Genomic DNA, 5,678 nt, shown 5'->3' with positions numbered 1-5,678 from the left:
AAAATTCTCAGAATATTCCAAACTTAAATAAATATGAGTTTCATAATTTTTGAAGAATTTTAGAATTAAATATGGATTTTACAAATAAAAGTAATCAGAAAATCATTTAAAGAGAAATAATTTGTAAAATATTGATTTCTCAATTTTATAAAATCCTAAAAATAATTAATGTAATTATAAAATCATAAAAACAATTTTAGAGATACTCCAAGTATTTACGCAAATAAATTTGCACCAAATTCACTTTTGAAAATGACCACAATCCAATGCGACTCCATAATTAATCACACGAACAACCCGGTACATTTAATTCACATATCAATAATCAAACAACACATAGTGATCAAAACCAATATACATATTTTATTTATTTAATAATTTCCACAATTACACATTTAAATTATATAAAAATACACGAGTCGTTATACCGTGGGTATGTAATCGAACGATCAGCCAATTGTAGAGACATGTAGGTGGGCTTCGGATCAGGCAAATTCAGCTTTTTGAAGATAGACAACGGCATCAGATTGATGCTTGCTCCCAAATCGCAAAGGCACTTGTCAAATGACAACTTGCCAATGGTGCAAGGAATGGTGAAGCTACCTGGATCCTCAAGCTTTGGAGGTAACTTTTATTGCAGCACGACACTGCACTCTTCCGTTAGAGCAATGGTATCAAGATCATCCAGTTTCACCTTCCTCGAAAGAATACCTTTAATGAATTTCGCATAACTAGGCATTTGCTCAAGAGCCTCAGCGAAAGGTATGTTAATGTGAAGTTTCTTGAACACCTCTAGAAACTTACCAAATTGCTTGTCCAGCTTTTGTTTTTGCAATTGCTTAGGAAAAGGTGGTGGAGGATAGAGCTGTTTCTCCCCTGTATTACCCTCAGGAAGAGTGTGTTCAACGGTAGTCTTCTTTGGTTCCCCCTCTTTCTCCTTTAACTTTCATTCTTCATCTACAACTTCAACTTCAACATCTTTTGCTTTTTCAGCATCAACAACTTTTCCAGACCTTAAGGTGACAGCTTGGACTTGCTCTTTAGCTTCCTTCCTGCCTGGCACTTCAGTATCGCTGGGAAGTGTGCCAGGTTGATGATTGATCAAGGCATTGGCTATTTGTCCAATTTGACTTTCCAAGGTCTTGATAGAAACAACCTGACTTTTGCACAACAGCTTTAACTCCTCGAAATCAGCACTAGAAGGTGAAGCAGCACCTCCTTGTTGAGAATATGTTTGTCTTTGAGCAAATTGCTGAGGTTGCTGGAATCCAGGTGGATTAAACTTTTTATTTGCAGCTTGCTGATATGGTTGCTGAACAACATTCTAATCATTGCTCCAGCTGAAATTGGGATGATTTCTGTTATTAGGATGATAAGTAGCGGGCACAGGCTGCTGCGGTCTCTGAAAATTGTTCACATACTGAACAGATTCATTAGCAAGAGAACACTGATACGTAGCATGAGAGCCTGTACAAAGCTCACAGACACTAGCTAATTGATTTATGCCATAGTTGGTTAAAGAATCGACCTTCATAGACAGCGCCTTGAGATGCGCTGCAATAGCTGTAGCTGCATCGAATTCCAGAATACCTGATACTTTCCCAAGCATCATCCTTTGAGTTGGGTTTTCATACTCGTTTGCAGCCATAGTTTCAGTAAGATTATAGGCCTCAGTATAACTTTTGGCCCACAAGGCACCTCTAGAAGCTGCATCGAGCATGGGTCGATATTGGACCCCCAAACCATTGTAAAAACCAGTGATCACCATCCAGTCAGGCGTACCATGATGTGGACACTTTCTCATCATCTCCTTGTAGCGCTCCCAAGCTTCGCATATAGATTCTCCTGATTGCTGCGCAAACTGAGTAAGAGCATTCCTCATAGCTGCAGTTTTGGCCATTGGATAGAACATTACCAGAAACTTTTGCGCAAGATCTTCCCAAGTAGTGATGGACACAGCTGATAACGAATGTAACCAGTCCTTAGCTTAGTCCCTCAGATAGAATGGGAAAAGCCTCAGCTTGATAGCCTCATCAGTGACACCATTATATTTGAAAGTACTACAGATCTCGACAAAATTCATGATATGCATGTTGGGATCTTCAGCCGCAGCCCCTCCAAAAGAAACCGAATTCTCCACCATCTGAATAAATCACGCAAGTATATGCGTTCGCAAGTAATATATAATGATTTCTAGTTCGTTCCCACAGAGACTCTGATTAATTATATTTAATTAACACTTACTCACCAATATATGATTATTTTTCAATGCTAAGACAAATAACAAATAACAAATAGGGTTTTGATTAAACTAAGAGATTATACTAAATAACATTAACTAAGAAAATTGAGGTTGAATTACTATATATGACAAACATGGGATTCTAACTTCATTAAATACTTCATTCAATAGCCTTTTCATTCTTAACCTTAGCATGTGATGGTGATGATACTAATCAGATAACACGAAACTGATAAACGCCAACTTTCGTTGCACGAGTACCATTCTACCAGACATCCACAAAAGAGATAGAAGCTGAATAGGCACCAAATATATTGAGACCCTAAATATCTATAGAATTTGACAACATAATGGTTTAAGCACAAGTTATCTATCTTGATTACATAGGGAAAGTAAGATGGTTAAAATTACCTACGAATCATGCATAACAATAACACATGAACCTATGCTAGCATGGCAACTTCTAAACCTCTATATTCACTATCGCTTCAATATAGATTAACAAGCTATCTTATATGTTAGCTGCGCACATAAGACGAATAAGCACAACCAAAACTAGGATATCAATCAATCACCACACACTAAGGTATCGAAACAAATTAACTTTAGAAATCCATAAGTAAATCCGGTAAAACCCCACGATAACGATTAGCCCATAATCGGACTCATCATCAACGTGGGTTCCGATGAAAGCATGATAATAAACAATATAAGAGTGCTAAAGTTCAAGAATAAATAAAAAACGAGCATCCAAGTATCAACTATTTTGAAGAAAATAAGAGTCTTCTTCTCCGTAGCCTTCTCGTGCTCTCTAGGTCTTCATATTGCTCTCCCCGGCCTCCCCCTTATCTTTGAAAACTTCTTCCCATAAGGTTTATATAGGAGTCCAGGAGTCACCGCGCCTACAGAAGCCCAATTGTACTTGAATTAATAAAATCCATATTCTGAAATTCTGCACACTGGCGGTCGCCTGCTGCCTCCATGCGGCCGCTTGCTAGCACGCGGTCGCCTGCTCCTAGCGCGCGACCGCCTGCTACCCTTCTGGAAAATACTTTATTTTTCTTCTGTTTTTGCTGATTTCTTCGGTCATCACCCCTAGACTGATTCCAAGCACTTCCTCAAGCTTCATTCGATGAAAATAACCTATCTAAGCAAGTTATACCTTGAAGTGCAAAAAGACTCGAAAACGCGTCAAATACACAAAATACTTGAGTCCAAGACACCAATTTAAGCCATTATGAAATGCTGGAAGTGGTATAAAATGCCACTTATCAAGTATCCAACCCATGATTTGGAATTGGCAGCCATAGTGTTTCCATTAAAGATATGGAGGAATTATCTTTATGGAGAGAAGTGGGAAAACTTCACGGACCACAAGAGCTTAAAGTATATCTTTACCCAAATGGAACTGAACATGTGGCAGAGAAGATGGTTAGAATTGATCAAGGACTATGATTGTGCAATTAACTACTATCCAGGAAAAGCAAATATGGTGGCAGATGCTTCAAGCAGAAAAGAGAGGTTGAATATGATAACTTCATCTAAAGAACTAATCAAGGAATTTGAGAAGCTTGAAATGGAGGTCAGTATTTTAAGTATGTCTAAAGATATGATATGTGATATGTCTTTTCAACCAGAATTATTAGAAAAGATAAGAAGATGTCAAAAAAATGATGAGCCATGAACAAAATAAATTGATAGGAGAAGAAAGAAGAAGCCAAAAAGATGACAATGGGATTCTAAGATGTTCCTCCAGGATATGTATACCTAATATGGTTGAGTGGAAGGATGAAATTATTTGAGATGCTCACAACTCCAGGTATTCAATCCATCTAGGAAGTATAAAGATGTACAGAGATTACGGAGTGGGCAAGTAAGTGTTACACTTGCCAAAGAGTTATGGCAGAACATCAAAGATCTAGTGGATTGATACAGCCATTCGACATTCCAGAATGAAAGTGGGAACATCTTGAAGTGGACTTTGTAGTTGGATTACCAAGGACCAAGGAAAATCATGATGCCATTTGGGTTATTATTGATATATTGACTAAGTCAGTGTATTTCCTTCCTATTAACGAGAGATTCTCATTGGATAAACTGGTTCAGTTATATCTGAAGGAAATTATGGTTTAACATAGAGTTCATCTATAGTTTCAGATAGAGATCCTCGATTTAATTCAAGGTTTTGGAAAAGTTTTCAAGATTATCTAGGAACAAAGTTGAATATGAGTACCGCATATCATCCGCAAATAGATGGTCAAAGAAAAAGGATAATTCAGACTATCGAGGACATGTTAAGAGTATGTGCTTTTATTTTCTGAAGGCAGTTGGGATGAACATCAACCTTTGGCTGAATTTTCCTACAACAACAGCTACCATGCAAGTTTCAGAATGCTGCCATATGAAGCCTTATACGGTATAAGATGTAGATCTCCAATTTGTTGAGATGAGGTTGGTGAAAAGAAGATTTTGGGTCCATAGTTGATCCAACAGGCAAAAAAAAAGTTTAACTAATTCTAAAAGGTTATTGGCAGCTCAAGATTGACAACACAATTATGTTGATCTTGCCAGAATAGATATGGAATTTGATGTTAGAGAAGCAGTAGTATTGAAAATTTCACCTTGGAAAGGCTTATCCAGATTTGGAAAGAAAGGAAAGCGAGTCCCAGTTATGTTAGACCTTTTGAGATTTTGAGGCATGTGTGAAAAGTTGCATATGAGGTGGCTTTACCACCACACATGTAGCATATCAACTATGTTTTCCATGTGTTAATGTTGAAGCGTTATTTGCCTGATTCTAATTATGTGATAAAGTATGAGCCAATTGGGATCCAGCCAGACTTGTCTTTTATAGAGCGATCGGTGCATATTTTAGACAGATAGGAAAAAGTGCTTAGAAATAAGTCTGTAGTTTTAGTACAAGTTTTATGGGGGAATCCCAAGGTTGAAGAGTCGACCAGAGAATTAGAGAGTGAGATATTAACAAAGTATCCTCATATGTTTTCCTAAATAGATTTTGAGGACAGAATCCTGTTAAGGGGGAACGATGTAATAACCAGGAAAATTATGTAAAAATTTTGTGCTATATACAATAAATATTCTCTGTTGTATAATAGGTATTAATTTTAGTCCTGCAAGGACCAGGGTATATTTCCAATAATTGTGTTGTATTCGAAATGCATTTATGAGAATTGATCCGCAATCTAGACGCGTGTCAGATTACATTTCTTTTGTGTTACATGTTAAAACTTGTTTTATAGTTGTCTATACATAATATCTTTGTTTTTAGGGTTTATATTAAATTTCGAAAGTATTTTGGTTCCCTAAAAATTATTAGACCGGTTATTTATAGTTCGTTCCCACAGAGACTGGTTAATATTCACGAAGTATACACGATCGCAAGTAATATAGAATTATTTATAGTTCGTTCCCATAG

At 36.9% G+C, this 5,678-nt stretch overlaps 1 non-coding gene across 1 annotated transcript; it reads left to right on the top strand.

Moving 5' to 3' along the window:
* Positions 1–1,778: 1,778 nt before the first annotated feature.
* Positions 1,779–1,885, top strand: LOC141681259 (small nucleolar RNA R71). Its single transcript, XR_012558700.1, has one exon. It is a non-coding gene; the product is annotated as a small nucleolar RNA R71 (small nucleolar RNA).
* Positions 1,886–5,678: the final 3,793 nt, after the last annotated feature.

Source organism: Apium graveolens, chromosome 8, assembly GCF_009905375.1.
Source record: "Apium graveolens cultivar Ventura chromosome 8, ASM990537v1, whole genome shotgun sequence".
NCBI classification, from domain to species: domain Eukaryota; kingdom Viridiplantae; phylum Streptophyta; class Magnoliopsida; order Apiales; family Apiaceae; genus Apium; species Apium graveolens.
This window is presented reverse-complemented; position numbering and strand designations above follow the sequence as displayed.